The following is a 14,341-nucleotide window of genomic DNA, read 5'->3' as shown; positions in this document are numbered from 1 at the left end:
AGCAGGATATCATCCCCCACAACCAGAGACACTAAAGTGGTGATAAGGTGAAAGTATGTATTGCTTTGGTGTCCTTGAGTGCTGTAGGCCAAGGACAAGCCAGAGGACCAAAGAAAGAGAAAGAAATATGAAAGCAAACATGTAGCTTAACTGTGTCACTGCTTAGTAGGTAGAGCACTGTCCGTCCCGTCTAGAAAACCTTTAATCAACATATGCTTTCCTCAAAATCTTCCAAGAGTGTCAGGTGGGTTGACTAGCGCTGCTGTGTTGCTGGAAATTGCTCCTGGGTCTCCTTAGGAGGGAACGAGAAGGCAGTGCAGGCACGCCATGCCAATCTGGTAGTTGAATTATAGGGGAGGTCCATCGCTGTGAGGAATGCCGTCAAATCCTCTGGGTCTCGCAGCTCAATGTGCTGACCATTTTTGCGAACTACCAGCTGAAATGGGAAACCCCAGGTATAGGGGATATCATTTGATCTGAGGAAGTCTGACAAAGGTTTGAGGGCTCTTCTCTGGGCCAAGGTGGAGCGTAACAGACCTTGCAGGATTGTTAGAGTAGCCCCATCAAAGTCAATGGTAGAGAAATTGCGGGCCTTTCGCATTATTTCTCTCAGCTGCAAAATAGTGGAGACGGCAAATGACATCTCTGGGTTTGGAGGGATCCGGGTTGATGGAAGCCAGCGTTCTATGAGCTCTAGCTCCAGACGCTCAGGGACCGGTTTCTCAAGTATGGTGCTAAATAGGCCTTGAAGTGTTGGGATCAAGTCCTCTGTTTTGGTAGATTCAGGTAGGCCTCTTATTCTAACATTATCTCTCCTGTTGAGGTTCTGTATATCATCATGAAGGCGGTATATGACGGTCTCTAGTTTCACCCTGGGCCATCAATTCATCTACTTTAGCAGCTGTATGATCATGCATGGAGGCAACCTCCTCAACCTTTTCCTCTATAGCTTGCACAATTGCTTTCACCGCTGATAGCTCCTGCTTATAGGAGTTTTCTAATGTCTCCACAAACTTCTCGAGTTCTTTGCGTGTTGGGAGCAGTTTCATGTGTTCTCTCCAATGCCACTGAATATCTGCGATGCCGAGCCGGCACTCCAAGCTGGCGGCGACCGCGTGGAAGAGTGCTGCAGCAAAGGGTCCAGCGACGTTGACGGGCAGGCCAGAGACAACCCCGAAGTAACACGCTCTGGTGTGGAGGTATGTCTCGCTGATTCAGTGATCGGCTCTGCTGGTGTCAGGGGGGGGGGGGGGGGGGGGCAATAGGCTGCTGGGTCAGGCAGAAAGGTGCGGCGTCTGGATTACAGCCTGCTGTGGTCGCGTCTCAGGCCGCTGTGAAGAAGCGGTGAATGTCGCTTTGCTCCCCTGAAGTCTCCACTGAGTGATTGCCAGCGAGGGAACCAGTTTCTTGTCCTCACCATTGGTGCCCTCAAAGGATTCTGGAGCGGGCTAGCTTGGAGAATCTCATACTCGTGGCGGGAGCTCCCGTGTGGTGCGTGCTCACTCTGCCATAGTCAGGCCACGCCCCTAAGTGAAATGAATTTAGAAGTATAACTTGTTTAAACTAGTGCTTAGTATCCGGCAAGCTGTTTTGTCTCTCTGCAGTCCAGAATTCGGGGAAGCTTAAACGTCGCCCCCTTGCCTCATTAACTAGAATGGAGATTGGCAGAGATCCAGCAGAAGCTCGACTAATATGCAGAGAATCGGCAGAAACAAAACCGCTGCATGTCCATATTTGCCGGGTTACGGTCAGATCTTCGACGGACCCAATTATAGTTAATAGGGCCGGCGGCGATCTTTAAGCTTCCGGCAGGCTGTTCCCTGCCAGAACAGCCTGCCGGATAATAAGCACTAGTGTGAAACTAGCCTTAGCAATCCTTTTGGCCAGACATGCTAAATTCCTAGGTGATGACAATGTTTAAGGATATTTTTATTGTAGCGCATATATAAAAATATTCCTGTGTCTGTCTGATGCCTCTCTTTGCAATCCCACTGCAAGTGTTAATGTCCCTGTGTTTTATGCATTATATGTTCCATAGGCTGTATATGGAGAGTAGGAGGTCCCTAACTGCTCTTGCAAGGCAGGGCTATAACCACCCCTTTGTCTCTAGGAAGTGAGTTCACTGTAGTATAAACTGTGGATGAGTAAATAGCTAAGGAGCAGAGCTGACCAGGGAGTGCTTCACCCTGTGTCAGCAAAGTGACAGCATATGTGCTAGCCCTTGAGGGAAAGAGTTATGGAAGGCAGCAGGAAGTTCAGCAGCCATAAAGTGAGCATTGCTGTGTATCTGTCAGAAAAAGGTAACACTCCTATATTGAGGCTACAGACTTTTCTGAATACTGGTGGGAGTAATAAGCTTCAGGAGATCCATCATATCAAAAACTGTTCAGAGACTGTATTCTACTGAAGATACTGGGGATGTATCTGTATATATCTAGCAATAGAGAAAGTGCACCCCTTAGGCTGTGAAGGGAGAGTGTACAGCCTGAGTAAAAGTCGCCACCTGGATTTAACTAAGAAAATAGTTATGATCCTCCTATTGGATAATCACTGCATGGGCGATTATCCTTCAGCTGGCAATAAGTTATTTAACCCCAACTCCTGCAATGAGTTGCTTCTCATTTCCTAAACAACCATGTCGAAAGACACATCTCATTGTCATGGAAAACATTTTAACCCCAACTCCTGCAATGAGTTGCTTCTCATTTCCTAAACAACCATGTCGAAAGACACATCTCATTGTCATGGAAAATATGTTAGTCTGTTTGAGAAGGGTCAAATCATTGGCATGCATCAACATGTAAGGAGATTGCAGAAACTACTAAAATTGTGTTAAAGGGGTTATCCCATCTTAGACAATGGGGGCATATTGCTAGGATATGCCCCAATTGTCTGATAGGTGCAGCAGGTCCCACCTCTGGGACCCGCACCTACAAGGAGAAAGGAGTCTGGGAGAGTTGTGGCTTTCCCGGGGTCTGTCCACCACCAGGCGCAGCTCCCCGCCTTTCCCATTGAAGTGAATGGGAGCGTACTGCGCATGTGCGGCCACAGCTCCCATTCATTTCTATGGGACCAGCCCTCGGATATTTTCGGCAGCTCCATAGAAAAGAATGGAGGGTGGCTGCGCATGCGCAGTGCGTCCTCCTCAACTTTCTCCGCTCCGTTTTCCTTGTAGATGCGGGTCTCAGAGGTGGGACCCGCCCCTATCAGACAATGGTGGCATATCCTAGCGATATGCCCCCATTGTCTAATATGGGATAACCCCTTTAAGAACTGTCGAACACATTATTAAAAATCTGGAAGGATAGTGGGGACCCATCGTGTTCGAGGAAGAAATGTGGCGGGGAAAAAATCCTGAATGATCGTGATCAGCGATCACTTAAACATTTGGTGAAATTAAATCGATGAAAAACAACAGTAGAACTTAGGGCCATGTTTAATAGTGAAAGTAAGAGCATTTCCACACACACAATGCGAAGGGAACTCAAGGGATTGGGACTGAACAGCTGTGTAGCCGTAAGAAAACCACTAATCGGTGAGACAAACCAGAAAAAAAAGCTTCAATTTGCTAGGGAGCATAAAGATTGGACTCTGGAGCAATGGAAGAAGGTCATGTGATCTGATGAGTCCAGATTTACGTGCGCATCAGGGTAAGAAGAGAGGCAGATGAAGTGATGCACCCATCATGCCTAGTGCCTCCTGTACAAGCCTGTGGGGGCAGTGCTATGATCTGGGGTAGCTGCAGTTGGTCAGGTCTAGGTTTAGCAACAGTATGTGCTCCAAGAATGAGGTCAGCTGACTACCTGAACATACTGAATGACCAGGTTATTCCATCAATTGATTTGTTCTTCCCTGATGGCACGGGCATATTCCAAGATGACAATGCCAGGATTCATCGGGCTCAAATTGTGAAAGAGTGGTTCAGGGAGCATGATACGTCATTTTCACACATGGATTGGCCACCACAGAGTCCAGACCTGAACCCCATTGAGAATCTTTGGGATGTGCTGGAGAAGGCTTTGCGCAGCAGTCAGACTCTACCATCATCAATGCAAGATCTTGGTGAAAAATGAATGCAACACTGGATGGAAATAAATCTTGTGACATTGCAGAAGCTTATCGAAACAATGTCCACAGCGAATGCGTGCCGTAATCAAAGCTAAAGGCGGTCCAACAAAATAATAGAGTGTGTGACCTTTTTTTTGACAGGCAGTGTATTAGCATTCTATACAGAGCCTTGGGACCTGCATATGCCAACTGTAAAGACTGTGCTCAATGTATACACAGTGGCAGTGTGAACCATCTGTTGAACTACATCAGTAAAGTATAGTGGACTTTGTTGTCAGAGGCGTAACTAGAAAAGGCTGGACCCCAAAGCAAATTCTTGAAAGGAAAATAGGAACTTCCCCGCAACCCCCTCCCACAGCTAGTCAAGACCATCAATGCTGGTTATAGAATCCCCCACTCACTCAGTAGTTATGCCCCCTTATTGTCCCCCTACAGTAGTTATGCCCTCCATGTGCATTCTGGGTCATTATGCCCGCATGTCCGTTACGCAACAAAATAGAATATGTCCTATTATTGTCTACATTACGGACAAGGATAGGAGTATTTTATTAGGAGTCAGCCATTCGATTCTGCGAAATGTGGAATGCACACTGTCGGTATCTATGTTTTGTGGATCCTCAAATTGCAGACTGCAAAACAACAACGATCGTGTGCATAATCCCCTACTGCCCTCATTCAGTAATTATGCTCCTTACTGCCCCCACACAGTAGTTATGCCCCCTTACTGACCCCACAAAGTAGTTAAGCCCCTTACTGCCCCCACGCAGTAGCTCCTTTACTGCTCCTAAACAGTAGTTATGTCCCCTTACTGTCCCCACACAATAGCTATGCACCCTTACTGCCCCCACAATACTACCTTAGTGCTCCTGCACAGAAGTGATGCCCCTTGCTCCATCCTCACAGTAGTGTTAAAGGGAATCTGTCACCGGTGTTATGCTGCTAGGTTCCAACATCTCCAGCGCATCCCCATATTCATGAGCTCACGGCTCTTTCCACCCACCTGACTGATATAGTTTTTTTTCCATATGAATCAGCAGCAGGTGGGCGGGGAGAGCTAAGAGCTCATGACTATCAGGACTTATTGGCATGTGCTGGAGATGTTTAGCACAAGATTTTAGCAAAATGGCTGGGTCAATTAAAGTTTATATTCACTAGCTTATATTACCCTTAATTAGAACACCATAAAACTGGAGACAGATTCACTTTAATGCCCCTACACAGTAGTATTCCCTCTTATGTAAGTGAAGGCTCCTAGTGGTTTAAATAAAATAAAAATCTGTAATACTCATCCAGCCTTGTTCTAACGATGAATGGGAGCACATCACACTCTCCAAACAGGAGCAATGCAATGAGGTAATCGCACTTGCTCGGATGAGTAGGTAAGGACAGGCCGGGGATGATCCTCAGCTCATGTGCTTTTTTACTCAGTCCAGTGGCAATGTCACTGCATCGCACCTGCTGGAGAGAGCACGGCCGGGGAATGAGTAATGGATGTCTGTCGTCTGGGCGCACACACACAGTAGTCATTATTCCTGTGTGTGTACTGGCAGTAGGGTGGCCACTTTCATAACCCCAAAAAGGAGAACATCATTCCCAGGACAGTGATACAACACACAGAATGGAAATCTATATAAACCATATAACAGTGTCAGCCAAATTAAACTAGAAATCTATTAGATAAATGATTGCTTTACTCAACAAACTTAGGGCCTCCTTTTGATATTTAACTCCTCTCCTCACTGTCTCCAAGAGTTTGCTATTGAAAATTACAGAGAGGAGGTATAAGATGTGAGAACTACAACTACCAGCATGTCTAGGCTATTATTATGTATATCAGAGGACATTACATGGAGTAGGTAACATATAAGAGGAGGGAACTACAACTCCCAGCATGTCTAGGCTATTATTATGTGATATCAGAGAACATTACAGGAAGGAGGTATGAGGAGGGAACCACAACTTGCAGCATGTCCAAGCCGTTATTATGTGATATCAGAGGACATTACAAGGAGAAGGTATAAGAGGAGGGAACTACAACGGCCCAGCATATTATGTGATTTCAGAGGACACTACAGGGAGGAGCTATAAGAGGATAGAGCTACATCGCCCAGTATTTCCCTCGCTCTCAAACTAAATCCATCACTTCTTCACTTTCTTCTCCACATAAAGCTAAGTCCCCTCAAGTCACATGATGGTATATCAGGTCCTTCACCACCACTTCTCCTGTCCACTGCTGAGCCCAACCCCCTTCTGCACTGATTACGACCTGTGATGATTATGTCATCACAGGTCCTTCATTACCACTTCCCCTCTCCACTGCTGAGCTGTGCCTCCTCCTTCACTGATCACATGATGGTGGAGTCATCACAGGTTCTTCAGCTCATGCTAACGGAGTTATTAGCCATTAGTAAAGTGTTGTGTCTTATCTCCATGCACTGTAAGAACCATGTGATGTCACAGCAGGGTAATATTTACATCCTGTGCGCTGTGGTAATATATGTTACTAATATAATTTAAAAATAATAACCAACCCTAATCACAGTGTCTAGGGTGAGACCCATGGTCACTTTGAAATTCTGGTGTTGACTGTAACGTGACCCTGTGACATCACAATGGGCATGGAGTTTAGACAACCATTGGCAAAGCACTCAAAGAATATATACATATATGGGCACATTTATTAATAAAGCCCCATAGCGGAGTTATGAGGAGGCGTAGGCTTCTCCATAGCTTTGGTGCATCCTGTGCCAGTTCTAAATGTAAGACAATTTATTAGCCGTCTTACATTTAGACCTTTTTCTATGCCTACCTGTCTCCTTCTCCGCCCACAATTTTAAAACTGGCGTGAGCAGGTGTTATGACCAGCGGGCGAGAACCCGCTGCCCCACATGACCAACTCCCTGATGGTGATGTCTAAGCACACCGCTTGTTCTTCACACAATACCTCTGATGGTGAGGAGAGACTTTCCCGAGCGGAGTACCAGGGTCTACCTCAGAGGGGAATTGAAACACGAATGAATTGGGACCAGAGTATGAACCCCCTGGACTGACGTCCAGGTGACACAATATACCCAGTGAATGTTGGGAAGCCAGAGGCTAATCAGACAAAAGAGTAGTCAGGGTACGAAGGCAGAAGTCAGGGCAGGCGGCAGTCAGGCAAAGTCCGTAAAGCGCAATCCAAAGTCTGATACACAGAATGACAAGAACCAACAAAACACCTTCGCTCAAACAAGAAACTAGACTAGCTAGGAACCTAAGTTGCTCTGGCGCCTTTCTGTAGAAGGAGGAGCCTTTAAATACCTTCTGCAGACCAGTTATAGGCAGGGGAAGATAGAGGGCGTGTGCATGTTGCCTCACATAATGAAGAGAAACACACCCTAAATACATACAAGGAACTCTGAGCCAGAGTGCAAGCTCTGATCGAGCCTGGAGGGAAATGCCAGTTGCAGGAATGCAGACCACAACTAAGAACCCTGCTGCCCACGCCAGTCAGCACGGTGTGCAGCAGCAGGTAGGAGTGAAGAAGCCCGTACCTGCATGTGAGGACAGAATTGCAGGTACCGGTAGCCGGGCTTACAGTGGGGTGTATTTCAGCATAGTAAATGGCCCACATAGTCTGGCAGGGAAAGCCTGGGCCCCATAGCAGCCGCCATGTCTTCTACAGCAGTAGTTGTCAATCACTGACGTCAAATCCCAGAATGACCAGGAATTTAAATGTGTAAATTAAAAGTTTTATGGAATCATTTTTCCACAAAACCATCAATCTTCTCAGCTCCTGCTCTATAACATGGTGCTGACAGAATTACAATGCATTTTCAATATGATAAGTTCCCTTTAAGGCTACATGCACACGACCGTATGTGTTTTGCGGTCCGAAAATTGTGGATCCGTTTTTTTTTTTTTGCGGATCCATTGTAATAATGCCTATCCTTGTCCGCAAACTAGAAAAAAATAGGACATGCACAATTTATTTTGTGGAGCAACGGAACGGACATACTGATGCGGACAGCGTTTTTTCCGGACCCATTGAAATGAATGGGTCCGCATCCTATCCGCAAAAAAAAAACAAAAAAAACAATCAGCCACGGAAACCAAATACGGTCGTGTGCATGAGGCCTAAGGCAGTTATATTTTCCTGAGGATGTAGTACCCCAGACCTGATTCCTGACTATTACTACCAGCAAGGAAGAATGTGGCAGAAGTTTCCAGGAACAGGGTTTTTCCAAGATTTTAATACTGATGACCTATCCTCAGCATCAAGCTGTCCCCAACCTGGCTTACAATCTAAGTTCCCAATCAGTATGGCTTTGGAGTGTTGGAAGAAACTAGAGTATCTGGAAGAAACCCATGCAAGCACAGGGAAAACATACAAACTCCATGCAGATGTTGTCAGATTCAAATCCATAGAAGTGAATAAGGGAGTCCGAGTAATGACTGCAGTAGCAATCGTACCTCCCACATTCAAAGCATATATTGGCCTTGTAATTATCAAGCGCTTGCACAGTCCCAATATCGGGCAGTATAATAGGCTCCTAACATTTGTTTTCAGAGAATAAAGTCTTTGAGGTTATCTAAGGCTACTTTCACACTAGCGTTTTTCTTTTCCGGCGCTGAGTTCCGTCCTAGGGGCTCAAATCCGGAAAAGAACTGATCAGTTTTATCCTAATGCATTCTGAATGGATAGTAATCCGTTCAGGATGCATCAGGATGTCTTCTGTTCAGTCTTTTTGACTGATCAGGCTTTTCAGAAAAACGTAGCATGCAGTATTTTTACCTCCGGCCAAAAATCCTGAACACTTTGACTGAACGCCTGATCAGGCTTTTTTCCCATTGACTTGCATTAACGCCGGATCCGGCGCCGTGTGTTCAGTCAAAACGGATCCGGCTTTTGCATGTTAAACCCGAAAAATAGGAAAAAAAAGTTAAAGTCCATAAATGGCGGATCCGTTTTTTCCAATGCATTTTTCCATTGTGATCGAAAGCCTGATCAGGATTCAAATGTAATCAGTTTTCACGCGTTTTTCCGGATCCGGCGGGCAGTTCCGGTGTCGGAATTGAACGCCGGATTCAAACAACGCTAGTGTGAAAGTAGCCTTAGGCAGACAATGGGGGTCATTTACTAACATTCCTTCGCCAGTTTTTTTTTTAAGGCCACTCTTTGCAACTTTTTAAATGCCTCAGCAACAATATTTTCTTGCATGAACATTTTTACATCATTGTCACCACCTGGGTGTGGCAGGGGCCAGCATATCAGGCCCGGCAAATTTACTAACAGTGACACCTGGAGACAGGCGTAAATGTTGTCAAAAACTACTCCAGTCAGGGAGTCTCGTAACAGGCGCAAAGGCTGCCAGAGGTGTGCCTGATTTATGACAAGGTGAATATCTCATCATAAATTATGCTCATCCTACAGTAAAACGCCAGTTTTGGAAATGAACCTCAATATCTTTCCATATGTCCTATCAAGACAGGGTATGTACACTGCAGAATCGGGTCCTACTGATAGTTATCGATTCATAGGTTTATTTGGTTTTCAATTTAATTAATATGCTGATTAAAGGCTTTTCTCACACTGTTATTTTCTAGCATTTTAAAAAGCATCAAAAACACACCTTAAAATGTAAAATAAAGTTATTACGGCATAGTACTGGTGGTTTTTTTTTTTACTGTCATTTTGCATCAGTGCTTTTCCTGCCACTTATTAAAAGGGTATTCTGAGATTTAAATGCTAATCTAATGACCTATCCCCTGGATAGGTCATCAGTGTCTGAGTGGTGGTGGTCTGACACACGGGACCCCTGCTGATCAGCTGTTTGAGAAGGCACCAACACTCCTGTGAGTGCAGCGGCCTTCTCCTTGCTCACCAAGCACAGCGCCGTACACTGTATAAAGGCTGTGCTTGTGTAACATCCCAAAGTATGTTACCAAACTCTTTATCCCCACTACAACATGTTAAGTGTGATTTAATTGTCCGACTATATACAAACCGGATTCCAAAAAAGTTGGGACACTATACAAATCGTGAATAAAAACTGAATGCAATGATATGGAGGTGCCAACTTCTAATATTTTATTCAGAATAGAACATAAATCACGGAACAAAAGTTTAAACTGAGAAAATGTACCATTTTAAGGGAAAAATATGTTGAATCAGAATTTCATGGTGTCAACAAATCCCCAAAAAGTTGGGACAAGGCCATTTTCACCACTGTGTGGCATCTCCCCTTCTTCTTACAACACTCAGAGGTCTGGGGAACGAGGAGACCAGTTTCTCAAGTTTAGAAATAGGAATGCTCTCCCATTCTTGTCTAATACAGGCCTCTAACTGTTCAATCGTCTTGGGCCTTCTTTGTTGCACCTTCCTCTTTATGATTCGCCAAATGTTCTCTATAGGTGAAAGATCTGGACTGCAGACTGGCCATTTCAGTACCCGGATCCTTCTCTTACGCAGCCATGATGTTGTGATTGATGCAGAATGTGGTCTGGCATTATCTTGTTGAAAAATGGAGGGTCTTCCCTGAAAGAGATGACGTCTGGATGGGAGCATATGTTGTTCTAGAACCTGAATATATATTTCTGCATTGATGGTGCCTTTCCAGACATGCAAGCTGCCCATGCCACATGCACGCATGCAACCCCATACCATCAGAGATGCAGGCTTCTGAACTGAGCGTTGATAACAACTTGGGTTGTCCTCTTTGGTCCGGATGACATGGCGTCCCAGATTTCCAAAAATAACTTTGAATCGTGACTCGTCTGACCTCAGAACAGTCTTCCATTTTGCCACACTCCATTTTAAATGATCCCTGGCCCAGTGAAAACGCCTGAGCTTGTGGATCTTGCTTAGAAATGGCTTCTTCTTTGCACTGTAGAGTTTCAGCTGGCAACGGCGGATGGCACGGTGGATTGTGTTCACTGACAATGGTTTCTGGAAGTATTCCTGAGCCCATTCTGTGATTTCCTTTACAGTAGCATTCCTGTTTGTGGTGCAGTGTCGTTTAAGGGCCCGGAGATCACGGGCATCCAGTATGGTTTTACGGCCTTGACCCTTACGCACAAAGATTGTTCCAGATTCTCTGAATCTTCGGATGATGTTATGCACAGTTGATGATGATAGATGCAAAGTCTTTGCAATTTTTCGCTGGGTAACACCTTTCTGATATTGCTCCACTATCTTTCTGCGCAACATTGTGGGAATTGGTGATCCTCTACCCATCTTGGCTTCTGAGAGACACTGCCACTCTGAGAAGCTCTTTTTATACCCAATCATGTTGCCAATTGACCTAATTAGTGTTAATTGGTCTTCCAGCTCTTCGTTATGCTCAAATTTACATTTTCCAGCCTCTTATTGCTACTTGTCCCAACTTTTTGGGGATTTGTTGACACAGTGAAAATTTGAATCAACGTATTTTTCCTTTAAAATGATACATTTACTCGGATTAAACGTTTGATCTGTCATCTGCGTTCTATTACAAATAAAATATTGACATTTGCCATCTCCACATCATTGCATTCAGTTTTTATTCACAATTTGTTTAGTGTCCCAACTTTTTTGGAATCCGGTTTGTAATTATATTGTCATTGGTGTTATTTGATGTATTTCTGGGCCTGTTTTATATTATGCTGTAGTTTCCCTGTGCACCAGCGGGTGGCAGCGATGTGTGATCAGGGCCATAGCCAGTTTAGTGTTGCTAGACTGGAATAGTTCATTCCAGTTTTAGCTTCCCCTCCTCTGTGAGCAGAAGTGGGCTGGTCCCATGTCCTGTCTCATGGGGAGGAGAAGGAAGTTAGGTTAGTGTACCAGCTACCCCTGCCTGGGGAAGGCTGTGTTAGTAGGAGCTCCCAGAAACAGGGATCCCAGGACAGGATCTTGCCTTGGCTGAGGCCAAAGATCACTTTTCCCAGCCTGAGCCATCAACCTCAGCTGGTTGACAAGAAGAGCAGCCACCTCCAGCCCCCAGGAAGAAGCATTCCCTGTGAGCCAAGCTGTGAGTACATATCCAGAGTCCAGGAGAAGCCAAAATCCTCCTCAGCTAGTCAGGCCCATACTAAGCAGAAGACAGAGCAGAAGAAATACCTGCCAGATTCTCCAGGCACATAGTATAGAAGCAGAAGAGATATTGATCCCTGCCATACATTGCCTATACCTGCTGGGACCTAAAGACTTATGCTGTAACTTGTATGGATTTAAAGCTGCCATTCAGTAAAGACAAGTTGGATTATATTTCAAGTCTGGATCTCATTTACTGCTACCAAAGTTCCTCAATTACTCCTATTAACAACACTCATTTTATTGCAAGTGAGCCAGGATCCAGGAGTCCAGCCGTACCAGGGTAGGAGACATCGTTGACACTACCATATCTGCTATACAGAGACATTTTCCCCCTCTGGCATTCTTCACCTGGTACGTGAGCTATAACATCTTAAAGGGCCCTGCTACAGTACCTGCGCAAGCTGCAATTGGCGTCACAAACAACTCATAGACTTATACACATATCTATCCTGACCCACTGCACCGTAACACGGTCCTGCTCATTGCACTTGGTATCGCACACAGCCCCATTCACTTCTTTTGGGGCTGGGCTGCGCCTAGTCCATATGATCGATGAACATGTCGTCACTTGGCCTAGGGAAAGCTGTGAGAAGGCTGTGGCGCTACTGCGAGCATTGCTGCCTTCTTGAACAGCTGATCGGTGGGGGTGCCAGGTGTTGGATCCCCAACAATCAGATACTAATGACCTTTCCAGTATAAAACCCCATTTAAGTCCTATAAGTAGTCCTGTGTGAAAAACATCTTACCCAGAGCATTCTGTGTATTCAATCAACACAGACTCAAAAATGCCTTAAAAACGGCAGAAAGCAAAATGATTTGGAAGAAGTACTTTTTATATTTCACTAAAAGCCACACAAAAACAATCATGAAAAACACATTTTTACAAGAGTGCTATCAGTGTGCCTGTTTCTGCCATCTTCTAAGATAAGATGGACAAGGAATGCTTGTCTCGTCCTTTATACCGTACTCCAATTACAAACATTTATCACCTATCTCCTCAATTAATTACTTTGGCCTGTTTCCTATATTGATGACTTTTCCTCAGGATAGGTCCTCAATATCCAATCGACGGAGGTCTGACACCCAGCACCCCCCGCTGATCATATGAAGAGAACACAGCGCTCATGTGAGTGTTGCCTTCTCTTCACTGTTTGCCTGCTTGCTGTTGACCCCAAGCAGATGTAATTACAGATCCTCCATCCCATTCACTTCAATGGGACGTGGCCGTCACGGTACATTCCATCTGTGTTCCAGAGTTGTGTTCTCTTCCAACAGCTGATTCAGAGGGAAGGGGTTGCCTAGAATTGGACCCCCACTGAATGATATTGATAAGCTATCCTGGGGATAGGTCATCAATATAGGAAACCGGACAACCCCTTTAAACTCTCAGTCCGGCACCAATTGCTATGATAGAGGAATCTGGACCCTCTCCCAGTTGAAGCTGATCTTTGTGGCTGCAATATCTCTTTAAAGCTACTGTATATTTACATGGGAAAATCTGTCACTGATTCATAAGCAGAAAACTGGCGTTTTTTGATGCATAATTCACATTCAAAATGCCATCAGCAGATTCTCATTTAGTTCATTGTAAAAACCTCAACTATCTGCAAGAGGTAAAGGTTTATTTTGCAAGGTGATTTGAAAACCACTTGAGAAGTTGCATTTTACTTCTTTGATGCAGATTTGAAGTCAATGGGAAAAGGGTAAAATACATTGAGCAGGAGTATATTTGGCGGTTTCCAGCACAAAAAATGACCTTTTTCAGCTGAAGCTTTGTTCATATAGGCAAAATCTACCACTAAACCAGTGGTAGAAAATATTTCCCGCTGCGTAAAGCCTCACTTACACATCTGTGTCTGTGCTTAAATCTGTGAAAACGTGGTCAGCGATGCCTCCGTGAAAATGTCTGTCAAGGATCTGTGTTAGATCCGTGTGTCCGTTTTTTGCTGTCTGTGTGTCATCCCTGTTTCACTGACACTGCACAGCTGAAAAAAAATATTTCAAAGCATCTCTTCCTAATGATCCGTGAAACACGGATAAAACATGGATGCATCTGTGTTGCATCCATGGTTTTCACGGACCCATAGACTATAATGGGCGTGCATCCGTGCTGAAAAAAAAAAAAAAACAACTAACTCACGGACTGTGCTAAAACACTAATGTGTGAATACACACATTAAAATGAATGGGGACGTGTGCTGTCCGTGGAGAACACGTACA

Source organism: Bufo gargarizans, chromosome 1 (assembly GCF_014858855.1).
Source record: "Bufo gargarizans isolate SCDJY-AF-19 chromosome 1, ASM1485885v1, whole genome shotgun sequence".
Classification (NCBI taxonomy): domain Eukaryota; kingdom Metazoa; phylum Chordata; class Amphibia; order Anura; family Bufonidae; genus Bufo; species Bufo gargarizans.
This window is presented reverse-complemented; position numbering follows the sequence as displayed.